Genomic DNA, 6,000 nt, shown 5'->3' on the forward strand with positions numbered 1-6,000 from the left:
GATGGTCACGACCCTCAGCCTTGAAGAACCGACTAAGAAGATATATCAATCTACGGTGGTTAAAAGGTTAATTCATTAACAATGGGGTTCACTGTGGTCTGTGACATAGTATTAGTACCTATCTATACTATACACATACAAAACACCCATAACTCAGGAACAAATCTTTATGATTCGAACACAGAGGGGCTACCGCGAAAACCGAAATTCGTAAATTACGGGGATCTTTCTCTTTTACTCCAATCAAGGCGTATGATAAGAGTGACAGAGAAAGGTGCCCGCAATTTGCGAACTTCGATTTCCGAGGTAATAGCCCAGAACCTCCTGTTTCTATGCGGAGTCACTAGAATTAGACCAGGCAGTGTTGCCAATTCGGATTTTGAAAAAATGCTAGACTAATGTCTAGATTATGCCAAAATTATGCCAAAGTTTTATGAAATACATACCTATGCAAAAAAATGTTAAAAATTCACTTGAAATTAGACACTTAAAACACATACATTTTTCAAATGAAGCCGATGGTCGTGGGTTCGAATCCCAGTAAGGGCATTTATTTGTATGATGATACAGATATTTGTTCCTGAGTCATGGGTGTTTTCTATGTATTTAAGTATTTGTATATTATATATATCGTTGTCTGAGTACCCACAACACAAGCCTTCTTGAGCTTACTGTGGGACTTAGTCAATCTGTGTAAGAATGTCCTATAATATTTATTCATTTATTTTTATTTAAATTTGCCTCCTTCTTCTACTGACAAGATCTGCTTGACCAACTTTATATAGTCCGTCGACGTCCATCCGTCCACTAAAGTCAAAATTCATATGAAAATATGAACCACATAAGGCGATGGCGCATATTGTTGCTGCCAAGTTGGTGCAAACTTGGCTTAGACTAAATTATGCTATAAAATATGCCAGATGCTAAATGGAAATCTGGCATCATTTATGCCAAGTTGGCAACACAGACCAGGAAAAGTCTGCAGAGACACGCAGTCCCAGTGTTATTTATACGTCATACCTACATAATTTCATAGAAGCTTGACGTTTAAAATAACACCTGCACTGCGTGTGCTATCAAAATCTATAATATAATAGGCTAGAAGGTCGTCACACGTATATTCCTATTGACCAATTTGACCATCCCGTCGGCTATTTGGCCGGCGGACCCGGCGGTCCAATCTGGAGCTACCTACCTTTGGAACTTTGATATTGGGAGATACGGTTTTGGGCAAGCGGCGGTCATCCATACGGAGGACATGCCCACACCACCTTAGCTGTCGTGACGTAAAGAGAGACCGAAGCCCTCTTACACGTATACATACAACGCGTCTGGCCAACTCTATTGTAACACCTGCAGAAGAGTCTTTAAGACCAAGTTCGGCCTGGCCAGTCACATTCGGGCCCATAACAGGCGTAATCCGTAATTTTTTGAGGTCGCCGACATCGAAATCGATGAGACGGACTACTATTGGAAGATGCGTTTGCGCTTTTTTATGAATTTATGATACAGGAGACAGACGAGCAGACGAATCGTCTGATCGTCTCGCAAGTCTTGCAACTCGACTGGACAACTTCATTGCGCATCGTGTGACCGCATTTTCAAGACAAAGTTTGGTTTTGCGAGCCACATTAGGGCATTTTATTGAAATGTGGGGCGTTTGGGTAGAGAAACTATTAAAGGCTGCTGAATACTGAACATATTTATTAAGTAAAATCGGGCTTATATACTAGTGGTCTACGTGAGTAGCGTTTAGGTGACCTTTACATAAATGTAATTAGAATTATTGTTCATTTTAATTAAATATATTTTCTATTTCTTAAATGTCACATGACGTGTTGACCCTAATACACAACACGTCATGTACCTACTCACAGTACATCATAATCCGGATAAGAATTGTCGATGGAGTCGCCATTGCCGGATACGGCAAGGTAAAAATAATAAACCGCGGACAACAGTTCATTCCACAGTTTCGCTGTGCGAGGCAGGGCGTTTCTGGAGAAACACAGTTGAGTGGGTCCATATACTCCATATTTATTGGGTCGCATAATACGTAGGTCACTCGATAAGTTTTGAGATAGGTACAGAAAAACTATTCAAGATATTAGCACTATTTATATTACATTTTTTCAAAATACTCTCTATCATTCTATATTCAAAGTTCCATTCATCTAAACCAACTTTGAAAACATTTTTGCCAGTCTTGATCTAATAGGGCAGAAATCGCAACTTCATCAGTTTGTTAGAGCAAACGCGGGATCTAACGACAACAGAGCTTCCTCACTCCAGGATATTGATGTAGGATTATATTAACGCCCCCCGAATTGACCACTAGGATCTTCTCTATGTCCTTGTATGTTATTCGTGGATCTTCTCGCACCAACATTTGAGTAGTCCAAACGTTTTCTGCAGTTACTGCTGTTTGCGGGCGACCACTTCGGTGGTCATCTTCGAGGCTGGTTTTACCCCTTTTAAATTCGTTGAACCATCTAAAAACTGTTGCCCGTGAAGCAGCAGAATCTCCTAACGCTGACTACAATCGATGCAAAACACAATTGTTCAGATAAACCAAATTTAAAATCATAAAATATCATAGCACGCAAAATGTTCGCGGTTAAGCTCCATCGTTTCAAAGAATAAACACGGGAACCGTTTTGGAAAAATGACTGTAACATATTCATTTTTCAAATTGGAGCGAATCGGCAACTTTTGTTCTATTTTTAAATAAATTTGCTTTTTAAAAACATATAATTCAGGTGCGTTCCATTTTCGAATTTCGAGCATCTCAAAACTTATCGAGTGACCTACGTAATTGATTGTCCTAATATAATGTTACGCACAAAACTCATTTCGCATAATTGTTATTGTGCTAGAAATATTAACATTTCTGAAAAATTATAACACAAACCTAACCTAACCTACCCTATTCTACACAACCTATGCAAAATATTTTCGAAAATACTTTCTGTTTCAGCTAGAGAAAAATATGCGGAAAGAGATTTATGCGTAACATTACATTATGACATGATTATGACAATCAATTATTATGCGATGAGATAGGATCCCCGGTTGAGTACCTACTGCCAACCATCTCTAAGTGAAGAAGGTAATGTTGTCAAGGTTAGATACCCCAGCCGGCGTATTATGGATGACTTTATCCATCTTTATCTACGTGATAAAATAACTGTCACTCTTTAACACCGTGGGATAGAAAGTGACGGACACCGTTTTATCACGCTGTCACGTAGACAAGAACGACCATCATATCCATACAGGGCTCTCGTTCAAGAAGTTTTCCTTTTAGCAGAACATCGAATCAATTTGTGTAATCGGTAAAAGCTTTATGGACTGAGGACTGAAACTTCTACAACTACGTACCTAAGTCATCTTTTTCAAATTTCAATATGACAGTGACGGTGTTACATCAGCCCCCTGCCATTGACTAGTAATTGCCTTGGCTTTTTATACTTTCATAATATGCAATAATAATTAATTACATAAATAATACAAGAGGACTGGGGACGAAAACTACGTAAGTCATGTTTTCAAAAAATGCAGTAGCTAATAAACACCGCAAAATTTACATTGTAGCATTTTTTTTTTCATAAATGCAAAAACCACACAACTCAAAAACATTTAATTCTCAAAACTTTCAACTTGAAATCCCGATATCGCAAAAAGTTATTTTTTACTGTTTTACCTGTTTGAAAAGGATGTCCCGGCAATTTGTGCCAAGGACCACCAATTATAAAATTTCAAAGTATAACGTGCGTTGCCCGCCATAATTATACGCTTCATGGAATGCTACAAATAAAGGATTGGGCCCTTTCTTGTGTCAAGTTTCTTGGATGAAATGTTACTTAGTTTTGGTTTTAAGGCGGGAAAGTATATTTTGAACTTTTAAATATAGGGTTTGTGAGTTTCTGTGACTGTTCTGGGAATACAAGTAAAGTTTCATTGTGGTCGAACTAAATGAGGTTTGATATTAGTACCTATTCGTTAAAAAAATAAGGTTTTTTAGGAAGTAAAGTAACGTATGAATTCTATGCAGCTAGTAACACAGCGTTGTGACACTTACTTATACATTTTACAAGTTGATACTTACAAATTTGATCAGAGACATTTTGATTTTCCCGTCGGGTTTTTCCAGGTTGAATTCCTACATCTAACGACATAATTAAAGTCTCATCGTTGAAGTTACCGAATGTAAATTATATTTTATTTAAATTTGATTAAGTATGTTTAGTTTATTAAATTGATAGCAGCATAGTTATATTTTTTTTTATTTTTTTTTTTATTGTTGAGTAGTAAAAAATCGATTCTAAAAATAGTAGAAAGGTACTTAGCAATCAATGAATAAACTAACGTATTCATACGATTAGTTATGGATTATACAACCATTTGTATAACAAAAAAGTTACAAGTGAAGAAATAGAGAATTAAACTTAACAGCTTAACACCAAACAAGAGAACAGTGAAAAGTTTTATTAAAATAAATGTAAGTATTAATACAATCTTATTAGATTATACGTTTCCATTTATAAAAACAATCCCTTGTAATCCTACCTTTTTAATGCCAACCCCCCAACAAAGGGCGCCAAAAAGTTTGATTAAAAAGATTTGTGGAGAGCTTGTATTTTGTTTACGACATTGCTGTTTATAAAATACATACCTACTTTTTTTGCTGCATATTTATTTTATACTTTTAAATGTGTCTGAAATAATATATCTATGTGGTATAATTACTGTGATCTCGTATAAATAAGTGAAGGTAATTAGGTGCAAGCGCATTTTATTTTTAAACTACATTATTTTTTATCACGATTTTATTCAAATATAAATATTAATACAACAAATCTCACTTAATAAATCGGTTCCTTTATTTAAAAGTAAGTAGCTTCTGTTTTTGTTTTAAAATGTATGTTTGTATATCTCTTTTTATTTCTTCCTAAAACGAATAGGTACCTAACTCACGACGGTTTAAGTTAAAAGACGACTTATCAAGTTATCATACACTTATACATGTAAGCATATATTATAATATATACACACTTGTTCACAGCACTCCATATCTATACGTCTAATAAGTAAGCAATCGTATCCATACCTCGCGGTGACACTGCATATAAAGGTTCATGCTATCTATACTAAGGCAAACATATCACAGAACACAAAATGTCTCATATCACAACAGTCACTGGCTTGCCTTCCGCATTATCGATTATGCCCGGAGCCATCCGCTCACGTACCGAATGTAATAATAACCGACCATCCCTCAGGCTTATCGGTAAACGACTGCAGGCGAAAAGGTTTTCGCTGGGGGCGAAACGCCGCGCGGCGCTCGAGGCTCCGCCCCGGGGCGCCCCATTGGCCCGAAAGTGGTAGCGAGCCGTCAAACGGGCTCCCCCATTGGCGGTCAGTAGTCAGTGGGGGCATAGATATTTTGACGTTTTTTTAACGCGGTGGCATTTCTCGTCGCAGCGATTAATTGTAATTCTTTATGGCTATTGTAGGGTTGAGTGAGCGGTTAATATGTGACGTTTGTGTTCGATATTTGATTTTTTTATGACTGTGTACAGATTGCGCCTGCGACGATTTGTTTGATCAGGCTGGTTAACGTTTGCTCTTTTTTCGAGCGATTCGTGTTTACATACGCTTATTTCTATAGTAAAAAGTAAAATTTAAACAACTATCCATTTTTATCAAAGAATGAAAACAAAAAAAAAAGGTTTTGACAGAAAATGCTTTTTTGGGTTTGTTACACTTTGCCTATTGGTAGTGTACAAAGGAGTAAGTAACCTTAAACAAAAACTTGAAGGAAACAGAATAGAATTCGTAAAAAGAATACGTTACTTTTTAGGTTGGTGACACTTTGCTTTTACTAAGGTAATTGTTATAATTATTTGTCAAATATTTCAAGAGTTAGTTATCATTGTTTTTGCTTCGCAACTCTACTAACAATTATTCCGGACTTTTTGCCGAAGCCGAAACCAATCG

The 6,000-nt window shown here is 36.6% G+C and overlaps 1 protein-coding gene across 1 annotated transcript in view; it reads right to left on the reverse strand.

The window, feature by feature from the left end:
- LOC134673796 (transcription factor AP-2-epsilon) overlaps positions 1-5,381 on the reverse strand; it is a 91,907-nt gene extending 86,526 nt beyond the window's left edge. Inside the window, exon 1 of the mRNA XM_063531824.1 lies at positions 5,111-5,381. The gene's annotated coding sequence lies outside the window, so the exon portion shown is untranslated. The remainder of the gene's footprint in view (positions 1-5,110) is intronic.
- Positions 5,382-6,000: the final 619 nt, after the last annotated feature.

This window comes from Cydia fagiglandana, chromosome 19 (assembly GCF_963556715.1).
Source record: "Cydia fagiglandana chromosome 19, ilCydFagi1.1, whole genome shotgun sequence".
Classification (NCBI taxonomy): domain Eukaryota; kingdom Metazoa; phylum Arthropoda; class Insecta; order Lepidoptera; family Tortricidae; genus Cydia; species Cydia fagiglandana.